The sequence below is a fragment of the Notamacropus eugenii genome, chromosome 2 (assembly GCF_028372415.1).
Source record: "Notamacropus eugenii isolate mMacEug1 chromosome 2, mMacEug1.pri_v2, whole genome shotgun sequence".
Classification (NCBI taxonomy): domain Eukaryota; kingdom Metazoa; phylum Chordata; class Mammalia; order Diprotodontia; family Macropodidae; genus Notamacropus; species Notamacropus eugenii.
The window spans coordinates 364,901,732-364,928,048 of record NC_092873.1 but is presented as its reverse complement, the minus strand read 5'-3'; positions in this window follow the sequence as shown (position 1 = coordinate 364,928,048).

The following is a 26,317-nucleotide window of genomic DNA, read 5'->3' as shown; positions in this document are numbered from 1 at the left end:
GTCCTAGAGAAAAGGACTTCAAAAGTTTTTTTTTTATTATTTTTATTATTTTTTTAAATTTAACTTTTAACATTCATTTTCACAAAATTTTGGGTTACAAATTTTCTCCCCTTTTATCCCCTCCCCCCCCCAAACACCAAGCATTCTAATTGCCCCTATGACCAATCTGCTCTCTCTTCTATCATCCCTCTCTGCCCTTGTCTCCATCTTCTCTTTTGTCCTGTAGAGCCAGATAGCTTTCTATACCCCTTTACCTGTATTTCTTATTTCCTAGTGGTAAGAACATTACAGTTGATCCTAACACTTTGAGTTCCAACTTCTTTAGCTCCCTCCCTCTCCACCCCTTCCCTTTGGAAGGCAAGCAATTCAATATAGGCCAAATCTGTGTAGTTTTGCAAATGACTTCCATAATAGTTGTGTTGTATAGGACTAACTATATTTGCCTCCATCTATCCTGTCCCCCATTACTTCTATTCTCTCTTTTGATCCTATCCCTCCCCATGAGTGTCGAGCTCAAATTGCACTCTCCTCCCCAAGCCCTCCCTTCTATCATCCCCCCCACCCTGCTTATCCCCTTATCCCCCACTTTCCTGTATTGTAAGATAGGTTTTCATACCAAAATGAGTGTGCATTTTATTCTTTCCTTTAGTGGAATGTGATGAGAGTAGACTTCAGGTTTTTCTCTCACCTCCCCTCTTTATCCCTCCACTAATGAGTCTTTTGCTTGCCTCTTTTATGAGAGATAATTTGCCCCATTCAATTTCTCCCTTTCTCTTCCCGATATCTTTCTCTCTCATTGCTTGATTTCATTTTTTTTTAAGATATGATCCCATCCTCTTCAATTCACTCTGTGCACTCTGTCTCTATGTGTGTGTGTGTGTGCATGTGTGTGTGTGTAATCCTACCCAGTACCCAGATACTGAAATGTTTCAAGAGTTACAAATATTGTCTTTCCATGTAGGAATGTAAACAGTTCAACTTTAGTAAGTCCCTTATGACTTCTCCTTGCTGTTCACCTTTTCATGGTTCTCTTCGTTCTTGTGTTTGGAAGTCAAATTTTCTTTTCAGCTCTGGTCTTTTCGTCAAGAATGCTTGAAAATCCTCTATTTCATTGAAAGACCAATTTTTCCCCTGAAGTATTATACTCAGTTTTGCTGGGTAGTTGATTCTTGGTTTTAGTCCTAGTTCCTTTGACTTCTGGAATATCCTATTCCATGCCCTTTGATCCCTTAATGTAGAGGCTGCTAGATCTTGTGTTATCCTGATTGTATTTCCACAATACTTGAATTGTTTCTTTCTAGCTGCTTGCAATATTTTCTCCCTGACCTGGGAACTCTGGAATTTGGCCACAATGTTCCTAGGAGTTTCTCTTTTTGGATCTCTTTCAGGCGGTGTTTTGTGGATTCCTTGAATATTTATTTTGCCCTCTGGTTCTAGAATCTCAGGGCAGTTTTCCTTGATAATTTCATGAAAGATGATGTCTAGGCTCTTCTTTTGATCATGGCTTTCAGGTAGTCCGATAATTTTTAAGTTCTGCTGGAAAAGTAGCCCTTTTCTTTGCTAAAGTTAGCCCTCTATGTGTGCCCTTAATCCAGTCCCCCTGCTATTTTCCAACTGATTGCCCTAACATTCATCTGTCTCAGATTCTCTCTAACTATTCCTCCATTCCACTACTCCCCTCCCTGAACACTCTACTTCTTTTCCTCTGCATACTGGCTTCCTTTCTTTAAGTCCCAACTAAAAATACATTATTTTACTGGAAGTCTTACCTAGCTCTTATTAATTCTATTACTTTATTTCTGTTAACCATTTCCTATTCCTACTGCACATATCATGATTTATATATCTTTGTATGCATGTTGTCTGTTCTAATAGGATGTAAGCTCCTTGAGGGCAGGGACTGTCTTCATTGTTGGAATCATCCACAACTCCTCCTTCTTTTTCACCCTGAATATCCCACCATTTGCTAGATGTTACTTTTTTCCCCTAGAACTTGTTTAAATTGTGTCTCCTTCTTTCCAGTCACATTTTTGTTGTTATTCAGTCATTTCAGTCATATGTTACCCTTCATAACTCCATTTGGGGTTTTCTTGGGGAAAAAAAAACACTGGAGTGGTTTGCATTTCCTTCTCCAGATCATTTTTACAGATACGAAAGTGAGGCAAATGGGATGAGGTGACTTGCCCAGGGTCACATTGCTAGTAAGTGTTTGAGGCCAGGTTTGAACTCCCAACGATGAGTCTTTCTGACTCCAGGGTCAACATTCTATTCACAACACCATCTAGTTTGCCTGATTTTGTTTTTAAGCCTCCAGTGAGACTTTTGACTAAATCCAAATTTTACCAAATAGATCCTAAAAATTTGGATTCAATCAAAAGGCCCCAGTTAAGGATCTAGAAGGCCATATGGCCACAGGTTCCCCACCTCTGGTTTAGCCTTTAGCTATTCTGGCCTATTTGTTTTTCCTCACAATTGATGATCCATTTCACACTCCATGTTTTTGCACTGATTTCCCCCATTCCTAGAAAGTCCAGCCCATTGATTTTTGCCTCCCAGAATTCCTGGATTCCTTTACAATTCAACTGAAATGTTCATCCTTCAGAAGGACGAATCCGATACCCCAAACTTCTTGTGCTTTCCTTTTGAAAGTTATCTTTTTTCTACTATATACATATCTAGTTAAAACTTAAGTTTGTATGTGTTGTATTTTACATTAAAATGTAAGTCCCTTGAGAGCAAGGACTAGTTTTTATTTGGTATCAATTAAACAATAAACATTTGTTAAGAGCCTAATAAATGTCAGGCACTGTTCTACACACCGGTAGTAGAAAAAATGTGGCAAAAGACAGTCTCTGCCCTCAAGAATTTTACAGTGTAATTAAGGAGATGACATACAAATATATTCAAAGTAAACAATATACAGGAAAGCCAGGAAATAATGAGTGGAAGGAAGGCACAAGAATTAAAGGATTGTAAAAGACTTCTGGGAAAAGATGAGATTTAATTTGGGATTCAAAAGTATTCTTGAAAATTAGTAGCCACAGCAAAAAAAGGAAGAGACTCCCTGGAATGTGGAACAGCCAGGGAAAATGTTCTGAAACATAAAGTTAAAGTGTCTTGTTCACAGGTCAGGCAGGCAGTGTCACTGTATTGAACACTATATAGTGAAAAGTGAGTGTAGGAAGATTGGAAAAGTAGGAGTGAACTAGGTTATAAAGGGCTTCAACCACCGAATGGAGTATTTCAATCTTTAGTAAGGTGATGAGGACATAACAATCACTTAATAAATACATGTTGATTGGCTGATTAAAGTTTCTCTTTTAAAATCTGTTTTGATATTGTGAATTTTTGTCTCTAATAGAATGATTCTGACTTTTGGAGTTTTAGGAAATCATACGATGTATGGTAAATTTTGTTAGTTTTCAATTTTTTCCCCTCCATGTTTCTTTAATTTTTAAATATAAGTTTTTATTTGAAACAAAATATTTATTTTGTTTTTTAATCCATTCTGCTACTTTTTCATATTTAAAATTGTGTTTTTAACTTTGTGTTTTCCTCCATGTATATTTACTGATTAACATTCCCTTTGTCACTTAAGGAATCATTTTGTATCAGCAATTAACTTTGCACATACTATTTTGAAGCTAATTCATTCCTACTGGGTCTCCTTGTATGTAAAGAATATTTTAGTATCCTTCTTAATTTCTCAGGATCCAAGGCTGTGGGAACGTCTAGTTTTCAGGTATTAGATAATAACTCCCAGTATAGTCTCAAGGATTCTAGATAGTAGTTCTTAGATTCATAGTGACAGACAGTCCTACTGAGGTTGTGCCATGAGATATAGGAGTGACATAATGTAATATTTACTACATTTGCAGAGAATGACAATATTGCTAAAGTTAACCTATGAGCTTAATTGGTGGCAAGATGCCTTGTTTGTGTTGTGCTATAAGAGTAAGTGGGCATTGGTCAGTGAGGGAGAGGATCCATGGGAAAAATCACAGTGAACCCATAGGGGAATCTATGCGTGTCTCAACCGTCCCCCATTGAGGCTTGAGGGGATTTAGAGGAGTGCACAAGTGTGCCTGTCTCTCTTGACCCCATTGAGATGTGGTGGTAGTTGCCTCCCACTTCTCTCCCACCCTTGCTGGAAAAGTCAATGAGGAAAAGAATGCCTTAAAATGCAGAATGGGTCAATTGGAAAAAAAAAATGTTCAAAAGCTCAATAAAAAAATAATTTTTTAAAAATTATAATAGAGCAAATGAAAACTAATTACTTTATGAAAAATCAAGAAATTATGAAAGAAAACCAAAAGAATGAAAAAAATAGAAGACAATGTGAATTATGTCACTGGAAAAACAACTGACCAGGAAAATGAATCCAGGAGAGATAATTTAAAAATTATTGGACTACCTAAAAGCCATGATCAAAAAAGGGCCTGGACATCATCTTTCAAGAAATTATCAAGGAAAAGTGCACTGATATTCTAGAACCAGAGGGAAAAATAGATATTGAAAGAATCTACCAATCACTTCCTGAAAGAGATCCCAAAAAGAAAACTCTTAGGAATATTGTGGCCAAATTCCAGCATTCCCAGGTCGAGTAGAAAATATCACAAGCAGTGAGAAGTAAACAATTCAACTGTGTGAAAACACAATCAGAATAACATAGGATTTAGCAGCATTTGACAACATTATGAGATTGAAGGACTTGGAATATGATATTCCAGAGGTAAAAGGGGATGGGATTAAAACCAAGAATCACCTACCCAGCAAAACTTAGTATAATACTTCAGGAGAAAAAATGGAACTTCAATAAAATAGACGACTTCTGAGCATTCCTGTTGAAAAGACCAGAGTGGAATAGAAAATTTGACTTTCAAATACAAGAATCAAGAGAACCATGAAAAGGTACACAAGAAAGAGAAACCATAAGGGACTTATTAAATTTGAACTTTTTACATTCCTACATGGAAAGATGATAATTATAACTCATAAGACCTTTCTCATTGTTAGGATAATTGAAGGGAGTGTGTGTGTGTGTGTGTGTGTGTGTGTGTATGTATGTGTTGAGAAAAATGTACCAGGAGAAAGAGAAAGGGAGAAGCAGAATGCAATGCATCTTCTCACATAAAAGAGGCAAGAAAACATTTTTACCATGGAGGGGAAGAAGGGGAAGGTGAGAGGGAATAAGTGAGTCTTCCTTTCATCAGATTTGGCTTCAGGAGGGAATAACATACACATTCACTGGGTATGGAAGTTTATTTTATCCTACAAGAAACCAGGGGTAAAGGGGATGAGAGGGGGATAATAGCAGACATGGCACTTTGGGGAAAGGGTTAATTAGAAGCAAACACTTTTGTAGAGGGACAGGCCAAAGAAGAGAATAGAATAAATGGTAGGCGGGATAGGATAGAGGGAAATGTACTTAGTTTTTCACATCATTTTTGTGGAGATCTTTTGCATGACCACACATTTATATCCTTTATTGAATTGCTTGCCTTCTCTATGATTGTGGGTGGCAAGGGGGATAGGGAGAACATGTGGAATTCAAAGTTTTAAAAATGAATATTAGAAGTTGCTTTTACATGCAACTGGGAAATAATATACGTAGACAATGAGGTATAGAAATCTATCTTTCCCTACAGGAAAGTAGAAGGGAATTGGATAAGGAGTAGTGGTGACAGAAGGGAGGGCAGATTGGAGGAAAGTGAAATCAAAGTACATGTTATAATAGAGCAAATGAAAACTAATTACTTTATGAAAAATCAAGAAATTATGAAAGAAAACCAAAAGAATGAAAAAAATAGAAGACAATGTGAATTATGTCACTGGAAAAACAACTGACCAGGAAAATGAATCCAGGAGAGATAATTTAAAAATTATTGGACTACCTAAAAGCCATGATCAAAAAAGGGCCTGGACATCATCTTTCAAGAAATTATCAAGGAAAAGTGCACTGATATTCTAGAACCAGAGGGAAAAATAGATATTGAAAGAATCTACCAATCACTTCCTGAAAGAGATCCCAAAAAGAAAACTCTTAGGAATATTGTGGCCAAATTCCAGCATTCCCAGGTCGAGGGAGATGGGGAGAATATTTGAAATCAAAATGGTGTGAAAATGAATGTTGAAAATCGAAAATAAATTTATATGGAAAAAATGAAAATTTTTTTTCATTCTCTTGATTTTATTCTAAAATTTCTTTCTCCTCTATGGAACCCTTGAGCCGTTATTACTCTGCTATTCATCCTGATGAATATCATGGTCAAGGGATCAAGATGGCTCCAGAGGACAAGTAAGAACGGTGACCTTGCACAGCCCTCCCTCACTCAAAGCAAAGTCAAATGAGAGTCATGTCATAATTTCTCTGATGACACAGTCTTCTTTTGCAATGAAGGCCGAACACAACAGCAACACAACAACAACACTACTATTCAGAGTCCATTGCTTGAGTAACATTTTTCAAAGTCTGTTCTAAAGTTTGTGTTCTCCTTACACCTTTTTTTTCTTTCAAAGCTTTTATTTCATTCATAATTGAATTTTTATCCCTTGACTTATTTCTTCCAGCTAGCCTTATGGAACTTGTGGCTGAGATATATACACACACCCACATATATATATATATATATATATATATATATATATATATATATATATATATATATATATACACACACACACACACACACACACACACACACACACACACATACATATATATACATACCTGTGTGTATATCTGTATATGTATACATACACATGTATGTGTGTTTGTACACAAGCACACACATGCATATATGTATATGTGTATGCATATGCATTATGTATATGTATATATGTTTATATACATACATAGCCATATATACATACATGCACATGTATACATATACACACAGGCACGCGTATGTATGTATGTATGCATGCATGCATGCATGTACGTATGTTTATATTTCCCCACTGAGCCTTTGTTTGCAGTTCTTGGATAATTATTTTCCTCTCCAGGGTTTAACTCTTGGACTTGCCTTCATCCATAGCATTTCTTCACTGAGTTCAGTGATTTCTTCTATTTATTCATAGTCCTAGACTATGGTTTTGAATTGGGACTTTGTGCCAAGGCCTGGTATTGCCCCTTCCTGTACTTTCTGGTGGCTTAGATAGACTCTGTTTTGACCTGTATCCTTTGTTTTACAGAGATAGCTTTTACTTGACTATAATCAGGACCTCTATTTCTAGCTTACCTTTCAGTATCCTGTTCCACTGTGTTATTGCCCTTGTTCCATTTCTACTTTCTCCTTGAACAATTTCCTTTTGTGACATGGTTCTATCCTTTCCTTCTGTTCTCTCAGGAAACAGTAAAATTATGGCCATTGCATTGGTTGGTCCTACACTTTGGAAAGGCTCCATGTCAAGGAATCCCAGATTCTCATCATCCCTGTACTTTGCTTTGGCTTTCATTGCTCCCAAGTTCCACAGGTTGGCCAGGCATGTGGACACACTTCTGTAATCCCAGAGTAAGATAGAGGCTGAGGCTGGTGAATATCTTAATTCTATTAGCTGTGTGATACAGAAGACAAAACCAACTGGGTATCTGCAGTAACTTTGGGATTAATATGGTGAAATTGCCTAAGTGGGGTCACCCAGCCAAAGTTAGGTCAAAGCTGTCATACTGATTAGAGTGAGATTAGGCCCTTACGCTACCAACCTGGGTGGGATGAGAGAGACTTAGTCTTAAATGAATACATAAAAAATAAGCAAAAAAAATACATGAATTAATAGATAAGCAAATGAAATAAATGAAGAAATTAATGAATGAATAAGTATATAAGTAAATAAACAAATGAGTGAATGGATAATAAACAGGCAAAGAAAGTAAACAAAGAAGTAAATGAACAAATGAATAAGTAAATAGATTATAGGTTGATGAACAAAGAAATAAAGAATTCCATAAATAAATGAATAGATGAATGAATGAACAGAGATAGAAATACAGACACACACACACACACACACACATACAGAGAGAGAGAGAGAGAGAGAGATAAACTGTCTACAGATTTTTTCTGCCTCCCTGTAAAATAATTTTTTATTAATCAAACACCTGGTTTGATCACACTCTACTGGTCTAAAAGGCCAGGGATTGAGTCATGTTTCAATCTTCATTTACCAGAGTACACAATGGCTTGCAAGTCACTTGGTGCATCGTAGTTCAGAAGGCCTGTGGCCTTCAGTCCCATTTACTAGAGTTTGCTATGGTTTCCTTAGCATTGTCATTTTCCCTGGGATAGCAGAATTCGAGATTGTTTACCTGAGAATGCACTGACTTCCTTATTTTGTTCTACCTCTCAGCTTCTATTGACTTCTGAAACCTGTATATTATTTTATTTCTGGACTAGATGGAGGATCTCCCATTTCTCTCTGATTTCCTTAATCATTGCATCATATTGAGTCCTTTTCACATATTTATCATGTTTTTATGGGAGAATCAAGACTTCTCTGTGATCTTTAATGTAGATATCTTAACAGGAGGCACAATTGTCTTCCTCTCCCTTTTCTTCTTACACTCAGAACCACTCCCCAACTTTATGCAAGGTTTTTTCATCTCTCTACTGGATAATTGAAATAGACTTCTGATTGGTCTCCTTGCCTCAAACATCTCTTTGTTCTCTAATGCATTGACTCTGGAGCTACCAAACTTATTTTCTTTGAACACACATCTGACCACATCAACACTTCACTTACAAAATAAACAAACAAAATTCCTGTAAAACAAACAAAGTACCCCTCTATTTGCTCCCCAGAGGCTCTAGGATCACAAATAAACTTATCTTTTAGCATATGATATTCACAACCTGACCCCTCCTTACCTTCAGGGTGGACACCCATATTACATCCCTCCATACCCTCTATGTTTTAGCCCTACTGTCCTTCTTGATGTTGCTCACACATGATCTTCCATCACCCTTCTCTGTTTTGGTACTGGTTCTTCCCCATGCCTTAAATGATTTCCCACCATATACGTTTTCCCACCTCCTCCAATTGCTGACTTCTTTCAAGACTCACCATTAGGGTCACCTTCCTAATAAAGGCTTTCCTGGTCTCATCATGCTAATGACTTCCCCTCCAAGATTAAGTATATTAGCCCTCTCAGAAACAGACAAATCTAACTATACAATAAATTTAAAAAACTTAAAGAGATGAATAATATTTTAGAAAAGTTAGATGTGATATACCTCTGGATAAAACTGATTGGTAATGGAAAGGAGTTAATGACATTTGATTTCTGTGTTTTTTGTAAATATCTATACACAAATGCCTTCTCAGAATGTAAAAGCTCTTTAAGGACAAAGAGCTTTGCAGCTATATTATCTTCAGTGCATAGTAGACTGCAACACTAGCAAACACTATATCAATTCTTGTTCATTCATTATTCAAATACATGTTTATAGACCTAAAATGAGAAGTGAACTTAGAGGATATGGAATCCAACCTGCTCATTTTAAAGATGAGGAAGCTGTAGCCAGGAGACATTAAGTGACGTCCCTCCAGATCACAGAGAGCAGAACTGCATTCCAACTCAGGTCTTCTGACTAAAGTCATCACTCTTTCCACTTCACCCTTCATCCTTATACATGCTGGGATTCTAGTGATGTATGCTACAGAAAAATAAGAAAGAAATTTATCATATTCTCAATAATTTCTACCTGCGAGTATGCCTATACTACAAGAAATCAAGGTGTATGTTTATGTTTTTTAACTGGTCAATTAATTTAAAATTAAAAGGTCAAGCCTAAGAAAGTTAGCCAAAGCAGGAGGAGAAAGTGTAAGTCATAAGTGTAAAAAAACAATGCAGTCTTGGGAAGATCACAGAATGTCAGTAAGAGGGATGGTGGCAAATAAGTTCCACTGAAATGAAGTGCTGATCCTGGAGCAAAGTCTGTTGGATTCTGCCCTGATTTGCTCTGCCTGTCCAAGCCTTGCATGGATGTCCCTAGGCCCAAAAGTTGTTGACCTGAACTAGAAGGAGGTTAGTGGACTTTAGATGAAACCTGCAATTGACTGAAGAAGGTACAGAGGCAATGTGATTGCATCACTTTCCTAGTATAGGAATTTCCTTCTTTTCTTCACCACTTCTCTTCCCTCCTTCCTTGACTCTATAAAATCTATAGTGCAATTTATTCATACACACATATAATGTGTGTGTGTGTGTGTGTGTGTTTGTGTGTGTAGAAAGAGAGAGGAGGGAGAAAGAGACAGAGAGAGAGAGACAGAGAGAGAGAGCACAATACATAGCCCCTCTCTTTTTCTTTCCGTCTTTATTTTTCTTTCTGTCCTTCCTTCCTCCTTTCTTTTCTTCCTTTCTTTTTAAATTGAGTTTAGATGTTCAGGTTATGCATAGGGGACATCTTGCATTTTGGAAGGGAATGTGCATTTGTTCTGTGTACTCCTTAAATCATTTCCTGAGCTGTACCATGCCCATTATTGGGCAATAGAGGTGTGGGCTATAATAAATTCTTGGATGCCTTGCCAAAAATCCAGCCGCAAGAAGGAAGGACTCTTTAATTCTATTTATTCCATGACCGAATAGTCAGTCTCTCTCTCTCTGTCTCTCTCTGTCTCTCTCTGTCTCTCCCTCTCTCTCCCTCACTCTCCTACCTCTCTCTCTTCCCCCTCTCCTCCTTCTCTCTTCTGCCTGTCTCTCTCTGTCTCTGTCTCTCTCTCTCCACACACACACACACACACACACACACACACACACACACACACACACACACACACACTACACTGTTTGAATTTTCCTTGTCACACCAGACTTTACCACATGATGGCAACAGGTTGATAATACAATCTACAACTTCCACTATAACTAGCCAAACAAATTGTAGACATTTGCCTGATGAAAGGGGAGATTATATTAGGACTTCTTAATAATCCTTCACCCTGATTTGGAAGTCATTATGTGAACTAAAAGTGAACTTATTAGTACCCTAGTCAACCTCTATCTAATCAGAAATCTCCTGTAAACCCAACCAGTCATTGATGGTTTTCTTACTACCTCCTAAGCAAACTTCTTCCACTTTTCAAAAGCACTAATTGTTGCAAATTTTATTGTTTATTTTCATTAGTTCTTGAACTCTTCAATGCCAAGGACATTTTTTCATGCCTTTCTTTATATTCCCATTGATTAGACTAGTCTTTGGCACACAGAGGCACTTATTTTTTTGTTCACATGTCTTTATTTAGATTGCACCAAAATTTCATTCTATTAAACTTTCACCCCTGACCCCAATTCTTGTCCTCTGAGACAAACCAAAATAACAAAGGTCTTCCCCACTTAATAGCTTTTCAGTTATTTTAAGTGAGCAATCTTTCCCCTCCTACCTCCACCAGCCAAATACCAAACAAAGCATCTCTTATCCAGAGGAAATATTTCCATTTTGTGAAATACATGTTCACATGAATTGTTTATTATTTTGTCTCTCTTCCTCTGAATTACCTCTTAGCTTATTTAAATCCTTTCTTAGATACAGTACCTGCAACTTAATTTAGAAATACAGATATGGTTTGAATTGGAAACAGTATATAAGAATTATCATATTCCCGATGACTGGTTTCATGGTTTTACTATGGTTTTACTAATTCTTTCCCAATATTACCTTTTTAATATTGAAGTATATTGGATAACACTGTTTACGCATATGAAGTTTGCAGTCCACTAAAACCTCAAGGTCATATTTGGAGAAACTTTTGTCTAGCTGTACTACCAACATTATTTTGCCATTGATTATTTTATAAACCTAAGTATAGGAATTTGTTGTTCAGTCATTTTCAGTTGTGTCTAACTTTTAATGATCGAAATACAGATTTTCTTTGCAGAGACACTGGAGTGGTTTGCATTTCCTCCTCCAACTCATTTTGCAGATGAGGAAACAAGTAAACAGGGGTAAGTGACTTGCGCAGGGTCACATAGCTAGTAAGTGTCTGAGGCCATATCTGAACTCAGGAAGAGGAGTCTTCCTGACTCCAGGCCTGACACTATCCACTGTGTTATCTAGCCACTTCTCTATTTTAAACTTAGTATTATTCATTCAAAATGAAAGAAGAAAATTGAGGAAAAATGGAGGAAATTTCTCAGATAAAGGTTTATCTCAAATATTTAAAGAACTTTTTCGAATATATAAGAACACAAATCACAATTGATAACAGTGTCAAAGGGTATGAACAGGTAGCTTTTCAATGAAAAAATCAAAACAGTTCATAGTCATATAAAAATGTTCTACATCATAATTGATTAAAGAATTGCAAATCATAGCAACCTTGAGATATCATTTTACACTTACCAGATTGAATAAAATTAAAGTAATAAATATTAGAGGGGATGCATAAAAATTGGGACACTAATTCATTGTTGGGGGAATTGTGAATTGAAACAGTAATTTTGGAAAGCAATTTAGAATTATGCCACAAAAGATATTAAACTGCCTATGTCCTTTGACCACTCAATACCAATGCTAGGTTTATGTCCAAAGATCATTAGAGAAAAAGGAAAGGAACCAATTTGGTCTAAAATGTTTGTAGTAGCTCTCTTTGTGGTGGAAAAGAACTGAATATTATAGGGATGCCCATCAGCTAGGGAATGGCTGAAAAAGTTGTGGTATTTTATTGTGATAGAACATCATTTGATGTAAGAAACGGCAAGCTTGATGAACTTAGAACAATATTGGTAGATTTACATGAAATAATGAAGAGTGCAAATAAGCAGAATCATGAGAATATTGTATACAGTAACAGCAATATTATTTTAAGAATGTCATTGAGCATATTAGTCATTTTGACTACTAAAATATACAAATTGCATGTAAAAGACATATGAAGAAATATGCCATCTGCACAGAAAAAAAGAACAGATAAATAAAAGTTTGTATAGAATAATTTACATGTATGTGTGTATATATCTACTATACAAATTGAACATACATGCATAAACATGTATATATACATATATGTATACATACACATATATATATATGTATACTTGCCTCTTCGTGTCTAATGGTAGTCATTTCTAGGGTAGGGGAAAAGGGGGGAAAAGAAAATAAATTTACATGACAACTTAATTAAATATTTAAAAGGAATACCAAGTTATATATAAATAAAGTTTCACATATGATCACATTTTTATTATACTGTGCTGTGGAAATGCTTGCTTTATTCCATAAATTAAAAATAAAATATATTTACTATTGTATGATTCCTTATCATTCCATCCTGTCCAAATCTTGTTGAATTTTGATTGTAATTTCCAGTTTTGTCTAATTCACAAAATAAGTGAAAAAAAAAAGAAATTAAAATGGGCCAGAATTAGAGGTCTCATGATATTTCACTAGAACCTTCCACTCATGTTGCTATAAATGAGGATTATGTAGCTTGTTACATTAAATTGAAGGAATTTCTCTGATCTGCTAGGCCAGATATGGTATTAGAAAATAATATGTGGTTAGTATTGTATGATTTATTCTTGATGAAGTCATGATGGCCCCTAGCAATCACCACTTCACATTTTCAGTGCTCTTGAATCATTGCTTTAATAATGCATTTTAGAATTTTGCCAGGAATCAAAGTCAAATTCAAATAACCTATAGTTTTAAGAATCTACCGCCTTTTCCTTTCCTAAAACCTGGGCATTATCTCCTCATTTCTGTTCCTATGCTAAGAAGCAACATGATGTATTAGAGTGCCAATACTGGAATTATATAACCCTGGAATAAAGGCCCTTCTCTCACCATGGGGTTGTCTAACCCCAAGATATGGGTTATCTAACCATGGGAAAGTCTCATCCTCTCCATAACATCAGGCAAAGCACACACACACACACACACACACACACACACACACACACACAAAATAGCTGTAGAATGATGGCTGATCTGCACTAGTAGGATGAGCTTGCCCATGGTAATTTTCCTGCTGTAGTGAAATTGTAGTTTGGGACCTAAAAAAGAGTCTATAGTACTTCTGTTTCTATCAGTGATTTTTCCAAAGCCATTTAAATCTCAAATTAAATTAGCAATAGTACTTCATGTTCCTCCACTTGATTGGGATGTATCTCAGCCTGATTTTATTATTTGTACTAATTGAAGGGAAGATAGATCATCTTTTTTTTTACATCTTATTTGTCATTTGTTTTAATAATTATTAATTTTTTCCTACGTGTTCCAGAATGATGATCATTAATTTCAATGAAGAAAGCAAGCAAAACTGAGTAATTCTCTTCATTTTCCGTCATCATTTTCTCATTTAAAACAGTATACTGGCAAATGTTTAATAATCAACTTTCTCCTCCACATCCTCATAGCCACCAAAAGCAAGTACGCATGAAACATTTTTAAGTTTAAAAGCATAATTAACATTTTCTCTGTAACTTTTTAAAGCCTAGACAATTAACGAAGCAATAAATCAATTCCTCATTTGCAGTGCTTGCTGATTTCTTAAATATAAATGCTCACACTTGATCATGTCTCTCTCTCTCTCTCTCTCTCTCTCTCTCTCTCTCTCTCTCTCTCTCTCACACACACACACACACACACACACACACACACACACACACACACACACACACACAACTCAATAATTACCAAGGGCTTCTAATCACCTTCAAAATAAATTACAAAATCCTCAATCTAGCCTTCATTCAAAGACCACTATAACCTGACCCCCTTCTACCTTTCCAGTTGCCTTACACCTTACCATGAATTTGGCAGTCTATCAACCTTGTCCTTGCTTTTCTTCACAAAATAAACTCCATCCTTTAATTCTACGTATTTTTTATGTCCATCCCTCATGCTGGAAATTCTCTCCCTCTTAATTTCTGCTTCCCAAATTAGTTGACTTCCTTCAGGTCTCAACTGAAATCCCTTCTTCTAAGAGAAGACTTTCCTGACTCTCCCTGATACTAGTGCTTCCCATCTACTGACTCTGCAATTTACCCAGTCAGTATACTGTTTTTGCATAGTTGTGGTTTTTTTTTATACCTGTTTTCTAAATTATTAGACTGTGAACTCCTTGAGAGCAGGTGTCGTCTTTTTTCCTGTTGTTTGTTTGTTTAATCCCTCAGCATTTACCACCCTGCCTACCAAAGGGTTAGGGAACCTTTTGACTGAGTCCAAGCTTTACATAACAAATCCTTTTATTAAAAGAATCTGTTCTGTGAAGTTTGGATTCACTCAAAGGTTCATACGTGAGGAATGTAGAGGGTCACATGTGACATCGAGGTCACAGCTTCTCCACCCCTGGTCTAGCACATAGTAGGTGCTTAATAAATGTTTATTAGCTGAATGGCTTTGGCCATTTATCTTTTATGAAATATTTGCTTTTTAATTTCTGAATTCCTAATCCTTCTTTATTAAAAAAAATCCCATTTTTCACCTTAGGTTGGTTAAGGAAAACTATTATAGAGAACACCATGTAATGGTGATTTAAATAAGAAGGTATTTGTCATTCATTAATAGGTCCATGAGACTTGTCTGAATGACATAGAATTCTGAGTCGTATGGAGCCTGTAATGGGAGGGGTTTGCTGACAGTGTGGAATAGGAAGGGTGGAGCAAAGCTGAGAGAAAGTTGGTGAGAGTAGTTAGGGTGGAGGATAAATTACACAGGCAAGTACAAATAGTATTGGGAGTGTTTGTGCGAAGGCCCCAGAAGGGGAAAGGGGGAGACTAGGTAATGACACTGTTGCCTGCTGTGCTAATGTATATTGGCTTCCTAGTTACTATGATGAATTTGGCTTTCTGGTGCTCGGATCTGGCTTTCTGATGTCTAAATAAATATTTTTCTTGTGCCTTCAGTATGGACAGTCTGTTACTCTTTGCAGTTCAGAGCTATGTCAGCATATTCATAGCCTCTGTAGGTGCTGTGAATATTGCCTTGGTAATACGTACCATAACCTCTGGAAGCTTCTCCACTCCATTTTCCTAATTGTGGAGTAAAGGATTAATTGAATGTACCACTTTTCTCAGACCAAACTTTTCTATACTTCTATTACCACAAGCACTATAAAATACAATGCAAGCACTGGGGTCTATTTTTTTATAATGTATAGCAATGGTGTTCTAGCTGTTGTTAGCATGATATTTTATTGCTTAGTAGATTCTGGGCTGAGTGTGAATTTTAAGGCAGGGTTACATATTTGTATTTATTCCCTATATATCTTGGACATAAAATATTTTTTGTTGCATAGAAATTCTATTTCTTGCACATGTGTATATATATTATATATACATGTATATACATATATCTATATACTATATATGTGTGTATATGCATGTGTGTGGATATATATGTATATATGTATGTGTATACCTCTCTCTCTCTCTCTCTCTCTCTCTTATCTAATGCCAAGAAAGAAGAACAGAAATAAAGTGGGAGACAAAACCAGGCTACAGTTCTAACAACAGCCAAAAGTTTTGGTTGCAAGAGGAAAAATCATTTTCTTCCTGCTTAGATATTGGAGGGTAATTTACAAGGCTTGAGAGAAGGACAATACTTCTAACAGTCTTATCAAACCCAATCCATTCAGCACAAAACCTTATCTTCATCGGTCTTGATAAATGCCACAATAACCAAATTAATCTCAATCTATTTCTCTTTTGATCATTGAATTGTTCAATACCCTCAGCAGCCTCTGAAGTGGAAGGGCACTAGAGCATTTCTTTCTGAAAGATTTGGTGTGGGGGAGATAGAATCTTGATCCCAGCATCTTTCACATGATCCCTAGATAGAAGAAATTTATTGAATTCACAAATTTTGTCTCTTGACTTCTAGCATCTTTATCCCAGGCGTATCTGTGAACAAGGCTAGAGAGCTTCACATAGGTCTTCTCATTCTAAAATGTTATTGACAATGGATTCTGGAGTGAAGTGTTCATTTTTAGGCAGAGCTACACATTTGCATCTATTCCCTATATATTTCGGATATAAGATCTGTGTCAATGAAACCGACTGCAAAGATTTTCCTCAGCTAATTGGTTCCATTCTAAACCTAACGATTGGTTTTCCTTATATGAAATCTTTTCAAGTTTGTAGAATCAACATCACCCATTTTATCTTTTTTGAATATGTCTATGTCTTGTTTAGTCAAGATATCCACTTCTACTCATAGTTGTAAAGGTCTTGGGGGGCGGAGCCAAGATGGTGAAGTGAAAGCAACGACTCACCCAAGCTCCTGGAAAAACTCCTCTGGATATCTCTGGGGGGAGAGTCTGACCAGACTTTGGAGGTATAGAATCCAGTGAGTGACGGACTTTGACGAATTCGGAGCCCAGGTTGGACTGGAGGGTCCACAGGAGGGATCTGTTCCGCGGGGGTAAGACCCCGGTGCACAGGGCAGCACGGTCGGCGCGACAGGGCAGAGGGGACCTGAGGAGCCCGAGAGTGGCGGGCGAGACAAGCAGAGCAGGAGATAAGCCAGGCCGAGCCCATGAGAGCCGCTGAGTGCCAGATATCAGCGCAGCAGCCCTTAAAACCTTCAGCCTGAAGACTGGACTTCGGTGGGTCAGCTACTTGAACTTCCAGGAGTTGGGATGGCGGAGTGATCAGTAAGTGCTCTCTTCTCCCCCCTGATGACCGTGAGGGAACCATAAAATTCTTCCCCAGATTAATCCTGGATCAGCGGGAACAGTAGAAGGGGGCGGGTGGTCTCACAACACCAGAGGCTGGAAAAGTGGCAAAGGGGGATTCTTCCTACTGTGGCGGAGGCGATCTGGAGGGACAGACGACCCAGGGCAGAGAAAATTTGCACTGAGACCCAGGCAAGCCTCAGAGCCGGGAGACAAGCCCCAGGAGGGGCGGGAACACGCATTAACTTCTAGGCGTACCCCAGCCCTCCAGGGGAAAAGGGAAGACAATAGGGAAGCTGGGATCACCATCCCCTGACCTTGCCTTTGCCTCAAGTCAGCTGAGGAGATCTCCTGAGACCAGACCACCCCTCCCACACACCTAACAAGCTAACCCCAGGGTTGATCTGGGAAACAACAACAACAACAACAACAAAAAAGCCTGCTTTCAGCCTAGACACACAGCAGCCCAACTTAAAAGATCTGTATCTTCTGACTGAAAGAACCAGAAGCTACAACACTCAGCCAACATCATGAATCAGAAAAAGCAGACGAAAAGTGAAAAAACCATAGAATCTTTCTATGGGGATAAGGACCAAAACACAAACACCAAAGAGGTCAGAGCTGAGACTGTACTTCCATCTGAAACTTCAGATGGGACTATGAATTTCTCGCAAGCACAACTAGATTACCTGGAACGTCTGAAGAAGGATATAAAAGAAAAACTGGCCAATGATTTTAAAATTATAAAAAAAGAATTCACTGATGAGAACATCACTCTGAAAAAGAAAATTGAAGAAATAGAAAAGGAAGTTCAAAAATTAACTGGAGAGAATAACTCCCTAAAAGGAAGAGTTAATCAAATGGAAAAGGAAACCCAAAACCTAATTGGGAAAATTGAACAGATGGAAAAGGAAACCCAAAACCTAACTGGGAAAACTGGTCAAATGGAAAAAGAAATACAAAAATTAAATGGAGAAAATAGCTCCTTAAAGGGAAAAATTGGTCGGATGGAAAAGGAAATGCAAAAGCTAATGGAAGAAAACAATACAATGAAGATTAGAATTGGGCAAGTAGAAACTAATGATTCAATGAGGCAACAAGAATCAGTCAAACAAAATCTAAAGAATGAAAATATAGAAGAAAATGTAAAATATTTAATTGGAAAAACAACTGACCCGGAAAATAGATCCAAGAGAGAAAATTATTGGCCTGCCAGAAACCCATGATGAAGAAAAGAGTCTGGACAACATCTTCCAGGAAATCATCAAGGAAAACTCCCCAGAAGTACTAGACTCAGAGGGCAAAATAGTCATCGAGAGAATCCACCGTTCCCCTCCCAAAAGGGATCCCAAACTCAAAACACAAAGAAATATATTTGCCAAATTCCATAGCTATCAAGTGAAGGAGAAAATACTACAAGCAGCCAGAAAGAAACAATTCAAATATCAAGGACACACAGTCAGGATCACACAGGACCTTGCAGCTTCTACATTAAAAGATCAAAAGAACTGGAACCCAATATTCCATAAGGCAAAGGAGTTGGGACTTCAACCAAGGATCAACTACCCAGCAAAGTTCAGCATAACATTTCAGGCAAGGAGAAAGTCATTCAACGAAATAAGGGATTTCCAGAGCTTCCTGACCAAAACACCCTAACTCAATAGACAATTTGATCTTCAAATACAGGTCTCCAGAGAATCATAAAAAGGTAAACAGAGGGGAAAAAACAAAAACAAAAACTTGCTACTCAATTAGGGCAAACTGTTTACCTCCCTATAGGGGAAGATAATACCTGTTAATCTTGAGAACTGTGCAGCTATTATGATAAAAGGGATATATGTAGAGGGAACGGGCATAAAGTAAATGATGTCATGTCAAAAATATGATTTAAGTATGAGAAGGGAATGTAATAGGAGGTGTGGAAAGGGGGAAGCAGAAAATGGCAAATTATATCACAGGAAGAAGTACAAAACTATAGTAGAGGGAAGGAGGGGAGGGAGATGAGCATTGTCTGAGAGGTACTCTCATCTGATTTGTTCAAAGGAGGGAACAATAATCTTAAGTAGATAATCCTAACTAGCTCTATAGGTAGTAGGAGGGGAAGGGGGAAGAAAGGGGAGGGTGGCTAAAAGGGAGGAAAGAAGCAATAAGAGTAAAGGGGAGTAAAAGGGAGGGGGGCTAAAAGAAGGAGGGGAAGGCTGCAGGAGGAGAGGGAGAAAAGTGAATACTATTGAGGAGGGGAAGGGAGACGGGAGAGCTAAAAGCACAAATGGTGGGAAAGAGGTTGGAGGGAAATACACAGATTGTAATCATAACTGTGAATGTGAATGGAATGAACTCTCCCATAAAACGGAGACGGATAGCAGAATGGATTAAAAGCCATAATCCAACAATATGCTGCTTACAAGAAACACATTTGAAACGGGGGGATACACATAGGATAAAGGTCAAAGGATGGAGCAGAATATATTGTGCTTCAGCTCATGTAAGAAAGGCAGGAGTAGCAATCCTAATCTCAGACAAAGCGAAAGCAGAAATAGATCTAATCAAAAGGGATAAGGATGGAAACTATATCCTGCTAAAAGGCACCATAGACAATGAAGCAATATCATTACTAAACATGTATGCTCCAAGTGGTATAGCATCCAGATTCTTAGAGGAGAGGTTGGGGGAGTTGAAGGAAGAAATTGATAGCAAAACTATACTAGTGGGGGACCTCAACCTCCCCTTCTCTGAACTCGATAAATCCAACCTCAAAATAAACAAGAAAGAGGTTAAGGAGGTAAATAAAACGCTGGATAAGGTAGATATGATAGATCTTTGGAGAAAATTAAATGGGAATAGAAAGGAATATACCTTTTTCTCAGCGGTACATGGAACATTTACAAAAATTGACCATGTACTAGTGTTAGGGGCGGAGCCCTAATTACCGCATCACTCACCCTGCCCAAGGGTCTTCAGACTTCTCTGGCTCCCCCCTTGGGGATCGGGGGGAGAAATTATCAGGCAGAACTCCGGAGGTGGATAAGAGCACCTTTATTACATGAGGGTCAGCCAGAAGTCCCGCTGTCCCCTTCCGTGTTGTGCCTTAAATCACCCAGAACTCGCCCTCCTATTCCGGATAAGCCCCTCCCCAGTTCCTCCCTGAGGGCGGAGCCCAGCCCAGTCCAGTAGAGCCGCCCCAGTGCCAGCGTGGCAATGCCGTGTCAGCAGTGCCACCGTGGCAAAGCCACATCAGCAGGTCCAGACTCTTGGGCGTCTCCTATCCACCCAGGGGGCCCAGGTCCAGAGCGCCCCTCACATACTGGGACATAAAAATCTCAAAATCCAGTGCAGAAAGGTAGAGATAATCAATGCATCCTTTTCAGATCATAATGCATTAAAAATCACATGTAATAAAAGGCCATGGAAAGAGGAACCAAAAATCAATTGGAAACTAAATAATCTAATTCTAAAGAAGGGTTGGGTTAACGAAGAAATCATAGAAACAATCAACAATTTCATTCAAGAGAATGACAATAGTGAGACAACATACCAAAACTTATGGGATACTGCAAAAACAGTTATTAGGGGAAGTTTTATATCTTTGAATGCTTACATAAGTAAAATAGAGAAAGAGGAGATCAATGACTTGGGCTTGCAGTTGAAAAAGCCAGAAAAAGAACAAATTGAAAATCCCCAAGTAAATACCAAATTAGAAATAATGAAAACCAAAGGAGAGATTAATATAATTAAAATTAAGAAAATTATTGAATTAATAAACAAAACCAATAGTTGGTGTTATGAAAAAACTAATAAAATTGATAAACCTTTGGTCAATCAGATTAAAAAAAAGAAAGAAGAAAACCAAATTACTAATATTAAAAATGAAAGGGGTGAACTCACCTCCAATGAGGAGGAAATTAAAACAATAATTAGAAACTACTTTGCCCAACTTTATGCCCACAAATTCGATGATCTAAATGAGATGGATGAATATTTTAAAAAATACAAATTGCCCAGATTAACAGAAGAGGAAGTTGAATACTTAAACAACCCCATCTCAGAAAAAGAAATTGAACAAGCCATCAATGAACTCCCTAGGAAAAAATCTCCAGGGCCAGATGGATTCACAAGTGAATTCTATGAAACATTTAAAGAACAGTTAATTCCAATACTATACAGACTACTTTTTAAAATTGGGGAAGAAGGAGTCCTCCCAAATTCTTTCTATGATACAAATATGGTTTTGATACCCAAACCAGGAAGAGACAAAACAGAGAAAGAAAATTATAGACCAATTTCCCTAATGAATATAGATGCAAAAATTTTAAATAAGATTCTAGCAAAACGAATACAGCATCTTATCACGAGATTAATACATTATGATCAGGTAGAATTCATACCAGGACTACAGGGCTGGTTCAATATTAGGAAAACTATTAGCATTATCGATCACATCAACAACAAAGCTAACAAAAACCACATGATTATCTCAATAGATGCAGAAAAAGCTTTTGACAAAATACAACATCCATTCCTACTAAAAACATTGGAGAACGTAGAAATAAAGGGAACTTTCCATAAAATAATAAGCAGTATCTATCTAAAACCTTCAGCAAGCATTATATGCAATGGGGATAAGCTAGATGCATTCCCAATAAGATCAGGGGTGAAACACGGATGTCCATTATCACCACTATTATTCAATATGGTACTAGAAATGTTAGCTGTAGCAATTAGACAAGATAAAGATATTCAAGGAATAAGAATAGCCAAAGAAGAAACTAAGTTATCATTCTTTGCAGACGATATGATGATTTACCTAGAGAATCCCAGAGATTCAAGTAAAAAATTACTTGAATTAATAAACAACTTTGGCAAAGTTGCAGGTTACAAAATAAACCCATACAAATCTTCTGCATTCCTATATATTAGCAACAAAGTCCAACAGCAAGAGATAGAAAGAGAAATCCCATGTAAAGCTAGGGTAGACAGTATAAAATGCTTAGGAGTCTACCTGCCAAAACAAACCCAGGGATTATATGAACACAATTACAAGACACTTTTTGCACAAATAAAGTCAGATTTAAGTAAGTGGAAAAACATTAGTTGCTCATGGATAGGCCGTGCTAATATAATAAAAATGACAATTCTACCTAAATTAATATACTTATTCAATGCCATACCAATTAAACTATCAGACAATTACTTTCTAGAGCTGGATAAAATAATATCAAAATTCATTTGGAAAAACAAAAGGTCCAGAATATCAAAGGGACTAATGAAAAGAAATGCTTGGGAAGGTGGCCTAGCGCTACCAGACCTCAAACTCTACTATAAAGCAGCAATTATCAAAACCACTTGGTATTGGCTAAGAAACAGAGAGGTAGACAAGTGAAATAGACTTGGCACTCAAGATGCAGTAGGCAAGCAATATAGCAACCTTCTGTTTGATAAACCCAAGGACCCCAGCTTCATTGTTTGACAAAAATTGCTGGGAAAACTGGATAACAGTGTGGTGGAAATTAGGCATAGACCCATACCTGACACCGTACACAAGAATAAAGTCCAAATGGGTACATGATTTAGGTATAAAGATTGATACCACGAATAAACTGGAGAAGCAAGGAATAGTGTATTTATCAGATCTATGGAGAAGGAAAGAATTTTTTACTAAAGGAGAGAAAGAATGCATTATGAAATGCAAAATGGATAACTTTGATTACATTAAACTGAGACGTTGTTGCTCAACCAAACCCAATGCAACCAAAATCTGGAGGGATGTAGTAAATTGGGAAAGAATTTTTACAGCTAAGCTCGGGGATAAAGGCCTCATTTCTAGAATATATAGAGAACTGACCTAAATGTATAATCATACAAGTCATTCCCCAATTGATAAATGGTCAAAGAATATGAACAGGCAATTTTCAGAGGAAGAAATTAAAGATATCTATAATCATATGAAAAAATGATCTAAATCACTATTGATTAGAGAGATGCAAATCAAAACAACTCTGACGTACCACATCACACCTATAAGATTGGCAAACATGACAGAACAAGAAAATGATAAATGCTGGAGAGGATGTGGGAGAGTTGGAACACTAATTCATTGTTGGTGGAGCTGTGAGAGCGTCCAACCATTCTGGAGAGCAATTTGGAACTATGCCCAAAGGGCTACAAAAATGTGCATACCCTTTGACCCAGCAATATCGCTACTAGGACTGTATCCCCAAGAGATCATAAAAATGGGAAAGGGTCCCACATGTACAAAAATATTTATAGCAGCACTCTATGTAGTTGCCAAAAACTGGAAGTCAAGGGGATGTCCATCAATTGGGGAATGGCTGAATAAATTATGGTATATGAATGTAATGGAGTACTATTGTGCCATAAGAAATGATGAACAAGAAGACTTCAGAGAGGCCTGGAAGGACTTATATGATCTGATTCTGAGTGAAAGGAGCAGAACCAGGAGAATTTTGTGCACAGCAACGACCACAGTGTGTGAGAGTTTTTTCTGGTAGACTTGGAATTTGTAATAACGCAAGAACTTCTTAAAAATAAAAAAAATCCCAATGGTGGTTCTCAAGGCAAAATGCCTTCCGCACTCAGAGAAAGAAATATGGAAGTCATTCACAAAATGTTGCAGATCGTGTTTGTGTATGTGTATGTGTTTGTGTTTCATGTTTTGATTTGTTATATGATTTCTTTCATTTATTTTAGGCTTACTACATAGCATGACTATAGTGAAAATATACTCAATAGGAAAGTATATGTAGAACCTATACAGAATTGTATGCAGTCGTGGGGAGGGAGGGGGGTAGTGGGAGGTAGGTGTGGGGGGGATAAAATCTCAATTGTATGGCAGTGATTGTTAAACATTAAAAAATAATAAAAAATAAAAAAAATAAATAAATAAAGTGGAGAGTAGACAGGCTTTCTTTCTGCCCTTTCAAACTTCTCCTCCAGCAAGAAAACCAACTTCCAGTTTAAAAATTCATAATTATTCTTTTATGAAGGCAGAAAAGCAAATATATTTCCTGGTCTTGTCACCCAGACTGTCTACAACTGAGATCTTCAGTGCAGCTAACGCTTGCAGATAAAAGACACAAATAATTTTGTTTATGCTGACGTGTATTTTTTGTTGGGGAATTTTTATTTTTTAATAATTTAATTATTTTCAGTTTTCAACATTCACTTACACAATATTTTAAATTCCAAATTTTCTCCTGATCTCTCCCCTCCCCCTATCCTAGGACAGCATGCACCCCAACAGCCCCTTTCCCCAATATGCCCTTCCTTGTGTCACTTCCTTTCTCCCATTCCCCTCACCTCAATAGTCCTGTTGGGCAAGAGAAATTTCTATACCTCATTGCCTGTACACTGTATTTCCCAGTAGCATGCAAAGATAATTTGTTCCATTCATTCTTTTTTTTTAAATTTATTTATTTAACTTTTAACATTCATTTTCACAAAATTTTGGGTTCCAAATTTTCTCCCCATTCCTCCCTTCCTCCAACCCCAAAACGCCAAGCATTCTAATTGTCCTTATCACCAATCTGCCCTCTCTTCTAACATCCCTCCCTTCTCTTGTCCCATCTCTTTTGTCTTGTATGGCAAGATAACTTTCTATACTCCATTACCTGTATTTCTTATTTCCTAGTTGCAAGAACAATATTCATCAACTGTTCCTAAAACTTTGAGTTCTAATATGTCTTCATCCCTCTCTCCCCACCCATTCCCTTTGGGAAGCCAAGCAATTCAATATAGGCCATATTTGTGTAGTTTCGCAAATGACTTCCATAACAGTCATGTTGTGTAAGACTAACTATATTTCCCTTCATCCTATCCTGCCCTCCTATTGTTTCTGTTCTCTCTTTTTATCCTGTCCCTCTCCAAGAATGTTGGCTTTAAATTGCTTCCTCCTCCCACTGCCCTCCCTTCCATCACCCCACCCACCCTGCTTATCCCCTTCTCCCTCACTTTCCTGAATTGTAAGATAGGTTTTCATACAAAAATGAGTGTGTATTTTATTCCTTCCATTAGCCAAATTGATGAGAGTAAGCTTCATGTTTTTCTCTCACCTCCCCTCTTTTTCCCTCTACTGAAAAATATTTTGCTTACCTCTTTTAGGGGGGATAATTTGTCCCATTCCATGTCTCCCTTTCTGCTCCCAATATATTTCTCTCTCACTGTTTAATTTCATTTTTTTAAGATATGAGCCCATCCTATTCAATTCATTCTGTGCTCTCTATCTCTCTTTGTGTGTGTGTGTGTGTGTGTGTGTGTGTGTGTGTGTAATCCTACCAACAACACAGACACTGAAAAGTTTCAAGAGTTACAAATATTGTCTTTCCATGTAGGAATGTAAATAGTTCAACTTTAGTAAGTCCCTTATGACTTCTGTTTGCTGTTTACCTTTTCATGCTTCTATTCATTCTTGTGTTTGAAAGTCAAATTTTCTTTTCAGCTCTAGTCTTTTCATCAAGAAGGCTTGAAAGTCCTCTGCTTAATTGAAAGACCACTTTTTCCCATGGAGTATTATACTTAGTTTTGCTGGGTAGGTGATTCTTGGTTTTAGTACTGGTTCCTTTGACTTCTGGAATATCATATTCCTTGCCCTTCAATCCCTTAATGTAGATGCTGCTAGATCTTGTGTTATCCTGATTGTATTTCCACAATACTTGAATTGTTTCTTTCTAGCTGCTTGCAATAT